The following is a 6,058-nucleotide window of genomic DNA, read 5'->3' on the forward strand; positions in this document are numbered from 1 at the left end:
TTGATAACTAACAGTTAGTTATAACTTCCTATATCAACTCCAACCAACCAACATAAATAAACTTGATCCTGAGTTTAATTAGGAAAGTTGAAACTGATCTGGGGGTGGTAGGGATAGATTTCAGCAACGTTGAAGGTGGAACTGATCTTCATTATTGAAGAGAGGTCTATCTGGTAGGCATTATGTCTCAACTTGGTTAAAATAGGAAAAGGGCCAAGTTTTTTGTTAGATAGTTTTGAATGTTGTCCATAATATAGGTGTTGCTTCTTTAGATGGATCATTACAAGGTCTCTGACTTCAAAAGTGGTTGGCCTACGATTTATATATGCTTTAAGTTTGTAGGAAGAATTGGAAGCTTCTAACTGTTGGCAGACTTTTTCATGGATTTTTTTTTATTTGATTGGCCATGAGAGTTGCTTCAGCACTAAGATCAACAAGAACAGGCAAGTATGTAAGGTCAAGAGTGAGGTGGGGTACTTGACTTTAGACAATTTTAAAAGGGGATTTGCATGTGGATCGGTTGGTCATGTTATTGAAGGCAAATTTTACTTGAGCGAGGTTGAGAGCCAATTGATGGGGTTTGTCTTCACTTAGGCAGCGAAGAAGGGTTCCAAGTATTTGGTTGTTCACTTATGTTTAGCCGTTCATTTGAGGATGGCTAGTAGAGTTACTAGTAGGTTTGTGCTGAATCGTTTCCATAGGGAGCCAAAAATAGCTCATGAATTTGACATCCCGATCCGATACAATACTTTTAGGTATGTGGTAACAACCTAACTCTTTATACTAAGCTGAGGTCATTATTACGTAAAAGAAAAGAAAAACTTTCTTAAAACAAAATGGAAAATAAAACTAATTTCCATAATCAAACCTCAAGTACTTATTCAAATCATAAATAAACTAATGTAAGTAGAAATAAATCTAAAAGATAAAATCCTAGTTCGAGCCCTATCTAGTTTTAAAAGAGTAATAATGAAAGTACAAAAATACTGAAATCAAAACTAATAACATAATGACGGAAGAAAAATGTTTTTCTATGGCCCGCCATGGTCACTTCTTGTCATTCACCAACTTTCTTTACCTCTACCTCTACCTTTGCTTATAAAAAATTAAACATTAAAGAGTGAGTATAAAAATATACTCAGTAAGGGACCTACTATTAATCCCGCTAGGTGTTTGTTAACTTTCTATTAAAATTCTGTAAAGTAGTACCCCTAAACTGACACGTTCCCAAACATGCGCAATCTGTGATCCTGTAGAACATCTTTGGTCTTTGGTGAACCCAAAGGAACACCTAGGACAAAACTAGTCTTCGGTGAAAACAAGGAGCTCCTAAGACAAAACTGGTCTTTAGTGAACTCGAAAAAACACTGAGACAATCGGGTTGTGAGTGACCTCGTCAAGTCACTCATATACATATCATCTCATACTAGACTGATGATCCCGTTGGACTACACAGTCATAAAAAGGAGGTGATCTCGAGGAACACCTATGTGAGTACGACTTTAATAGAAAAAACTAACAGTACACCCTATCCATAACATGTAGCATAACATAGCATCATAAGCATGTCATGAATATTAATCATAGCATTCTTAATCATGAGATTAATATTTCATGCATTAACATCAACATCATAAATCATCATCATTAACATAACTCAGTCATAAGTATCAGTCATCATAAACATAAACTCAGTCATGACTATTAGTCATCATAAACATAAACTCAGTCATGACTATCAGTCATTATAAACATAAATCCAGTCATGACTATCAGTCATCAACATCATCACATTATGCATCTTAGCTACATCAATGCATAATGAAAAATTACATGTAAGCTCTTAACTTCAGTTCGAAGGTCTAATAAGAGAATATTTTACCTGGAGATTAGGTTAATCAAGTTTTAACAACAATAGCCAAACTCTCCCAAACAATGAAGTCCTAAACAGTAAGGGAAAAATACTAAGTTTAATAACTTAATTAACAGTTGCTTAAGGATAAAAACATCCATTTAATTCAACCTACCCAAAGTTGAGGTCGAATCCAATTTATCCTTAGTTAGGACAATTTCACAACACAAAATCTCATTTTTCCCTAACCATTCCTTTATGAAAAATGATCCAATTTAATCCAAAAATAAATTATTTAGGGTCCAAAGTTAATATTTGTTGGGAATTAACAAAAATCCAATCAAACTTACCAAAAATAGGTTAAAAAGGGCAAAAAATAAGCTTGGTGGCTTGAAAATGGCTTGGTGGCTCAAGTGAAGGCTTGAAGAGACACGTGCGGCTCACAACTGAAGGAAGAGAAGGCGCATGGCTTGGCTCGACTGGATGAAAGCTCATGGCTAAGCACGCACGACTGAAGGGAAGAGGGTGTGTAGCTCGAGAAGATGCTGCTCAGCTAACGCTTGTGGCTTGGAAGGAGTTGCAGCTCGGTTTGGACTCGAATGGTGCGGACGAAGAATTGGTTAGCGGTTCACGAATGATGGTCGACGCGACGGATGCGAATAAACCGCAACGATCGACGATCAATGAGGCTTCATTGACGGTGCTGCTGCTTGGTGGAACAGTGAGGCGAAAGACGACGCAGAAATGAAAATCGACTCGATTGACGTATAACAGAGAAGACGGATGGCTTGCGAAAGGTGACGGTGATTTGTGGTGGCTGCTAATGGAGGAAGGTGGCGGGGGCAGCGGTGGACTAGATTGCTAGGGTTTTGTGAGGTTAGGGTTTCACAATGAAGAAGATGAAGTGCACAACTCCCTATGAAGCCTATTTAACCAATAATAATATAACTATTAGTATTTCTTTTTCTTTTTCCTTTCCTTTTCCAAGTAAACCAACTTCTTCTCTCTCTTCATTTAAAACCAATCAAATCTCCTTTTTAAACTCAACTATTCTCTCTCTTCATTAACTCTTCCCACCAAAATCATCACTTTTATCTTCTTTTCTATTCTCTTCAAACAATATCCAATTTTCTTAATTAATTATATTATTCTCATAATATAATTATTCTTATCTTTACTAAGCAAATTAATTATATATCCACATATATAATTATCCAAAATTCTCTAAACTCCATAAAAATCAACCAATAACATTTACTTAAATCAAATCTTTCCACCAAGAGTTCCAAATTTCAAATAATCAATTAAATATTTTTCCAAAAACTACCTAATTAATTCTAATTTCTACACAATTAAAAAATTTCAACAATTAACCCAAATAACACCCAAAATAATTTTATCATCATAGCCAAAATTAAACTTAAGGTAATTAAACTTAAAATTACTTACTTTGGGGCATTACATATGTCATGTAATGACGATTATTTTTTTCTAAAGGAAAGATTAACAACATTCAAAGCATCATTAGTCTTTTTACAAGCTAAAGTGTGCCATTTTGCTAAATCGATCAACAACTACCTAATTAGAATCATAACCACATTGAGTTCTAGGTAAGTCCAAAACAAAGTCCATAGAAAGGTCTTCCCAAATATTTGTGGGGATAGGGAGTAGACAAAAAAGGCCTTGTTTTGAACTAGTGTGAGACTCTGATTCCAAAAAGGGAGTCCCGTTGTTTTGACCAAGTGTAAAAAGAAGTATTCTGCAAAGAAGGATGCGATTGGAGAAAGGGTGATGAGAAAAGAAGTATTTAAGTTTAAGAGTCATCGCGTGGAATTAGGTAGTGCATTGAGACTGCTAGCGAACAAGAAGTTGTGTTCAACATCAAGGACTAGGTGATTGGAGTAGCAATGTAAGGAAAAATACCTAGGCCTAAAGTATGGCAATGGAATAGGTGTTCGATTGAAATGACTAGATGACCCTGTTTCCCGAACAGAGAGTCAAGAGATTTAAAGAAGTTTAGGTTTCCAAAAACATAAGGTTGTCATCTCAAGGAAAGTGTTTATTCATAATTAACGGTTGGCATACGTTTTAAGTTCGGGTTGGCTACAGAACACGATAAAATGAAAATGTGACACGTGTATAGCAGGAAAATGACCCTCGAATGTGAAAGGTCATTATAAATAAGATCGAAGAACGGATGAAAAAGAAAAAGACAATTGCTAAACGTTTTACTGAGTTGATAATAGTAGATTTTGGAGTTTTGAAAAAAGTTGGTTGAAGGAAACCACGAGGCAAGAAAAGGAAGCCAAAAGTCAAAGGGAGAAGAGTTGAGGCTAAGTGTTGTTGTGAGTGATCCTTATAAAACAAATATTTGTTATAAATGATTTCATATTCTTCTAATTTGTGAGTGTTGTTGTGAGTCACATAAGCTTTGTAATTTATAATCTTGACAAACATGCAAGTATCTTATGAATGTTGTATGAATAGCATTCCTTTGTAATTCTCTTCATTGATGATAGTTGTATCATATTTGTGTTGTGTTGAGCTAACGCCTTTCATGTGATGTTAGTGTTGTGACGAGCAATGTGGCTGACCTATCGCAAGAAGTCGGTGGAAATCCCACGTTTAATGTAAGACGCTGGTGATTGTAAATCCCAAGTCTAGGAAGATAAACACTGGGAAAAGTGAATCCCAGGTTTGAACGAGTATGAGTTGTGTTCTTGAAATACTAGATGCTGGTGAGTGTGAATCCCATATTTGAGTGAGAAATGATATGTGAAGATGTTGGTAGAAGAGAATCCCATGTCTATCATGAGATGATGGTGATATGAATCCCACGTCCAGGCGATTAAATGCTGGTGAAAGCAAGTCCCAAGTTTGAGATAAGATTGAATATCACGAAAAGCTGGTGAAAATCATAGGTAAATCGATGTGCTGGTGAATGTGAATCCCAAGTCCAAGCGATGGGAGAATCCCAGGTCCTAGCGATGAGTAATGATTTCTCTGATAGCTTAAATTATGTGGAATCGTTGTAATTGCTACGGTTCTGTTTGATGCAATAAAAGCTCGTGTTTATGAAGCTTAGTATTATTGTTGTTATTGAAACTGTTGTATTCCCAAAAAGGTTTTCTTAAATCCATCATTCACTAAGTTTTTTACTTACGTTTTAAGTTTTTTCCTCCTCAAGTTATCAGACATTGAAGTCAAGTAAGGAATAGAGGTCAGGCGTAGAAGTTAAGTAAATGAGGGAAAGGAAGGTTGTTATGCAAACATGTGCGACATCCAAGCTGTGTCATCCTACCTTGCGTTGAAGGAGTTAGTGGGTAAAAACTTCACTCCTTAATGCCATAGGCTCCTACTTAGATTAAAGGAAGACCATCTGATGTGTTATGGTTGGAGAGGGAAAGACGATAAATTTGAAGGAACTAAACCAGGGAAAGGAATCCCTGAAGGTTGTCCGTGAAATGGTTGTTGGACGATTGAGGTGAAGAATGAAAATGAAGCCTTTACACCTCTAAATATCCTGCCATAAGGAGCAACATTGAGCGGTGGAGGAAGAAAAGAGGATCAGAACTTAGCTTTAAATTTTGTGCCTAATGAGAAAGGAATGCAACTATTAATTGAACTTTGTGTAAATTGCCAAGTTAATAAAAATAGAAGTTAAGTTTATTCCACTGCTTATTATTCGTTGCCTCTTCATAATGAATTTCTTTGCTATGATAAGAGTGCTAAGCGACGGTGTAAGTCTAAAGGTTGCAGATTTTTCCGCTACACTAAGTTAAGTCTTTAAAGTTCGATGCAAAGGCCTTGCGATTAAACAAGTTGGAGTAAGTTGTTCCACTTACTAGGCGTTCATCACATCATCACGTGGAGAGATACGCGGTGAATGTCTAGGCGGCACATTCCCCATCTGGTTGCAGGTAGTGATATTTAGGGCAGAACGTGACAACTAGATTTGTAAGAGTTTTGACATATGAAGCATCTTTTAACAAAATTAGAAAAATCGTTCTTTATTTGTGGCCAAAAGAATTTTTTAGTAAGCAAGGTGAGAGTTTTATCTCTTCTAAAGTGGTCGAACAAACTACTACTATGAGCTTCTTTCATGAGGGATATGCAAAGGGAAGTGTGTGGGATGCATAAGGAGTTATGTAACGCCCCATAATATAAGGTAATTTTAATTTTAAGTATTTTGGAGTAATTTTAATT

The sequence above is a fragment of the Cucumis melo genome, chromosome 2 (assembly GCF_025177605.1).
Source record: "Cucumis melo cultivar AY chromosome 2, USDA_Cmelo_AY_1.0, whole genome shotgun sequence".
In the NCBI taxonomy this organism is placed as follows: domain Eukaryota; kingdom Viridiplantae; phylum Streptophyta; class Magnoliopsida; order Cucurbitales; family Cucurbitaceae; genus Cucumis; species Cucumis melo.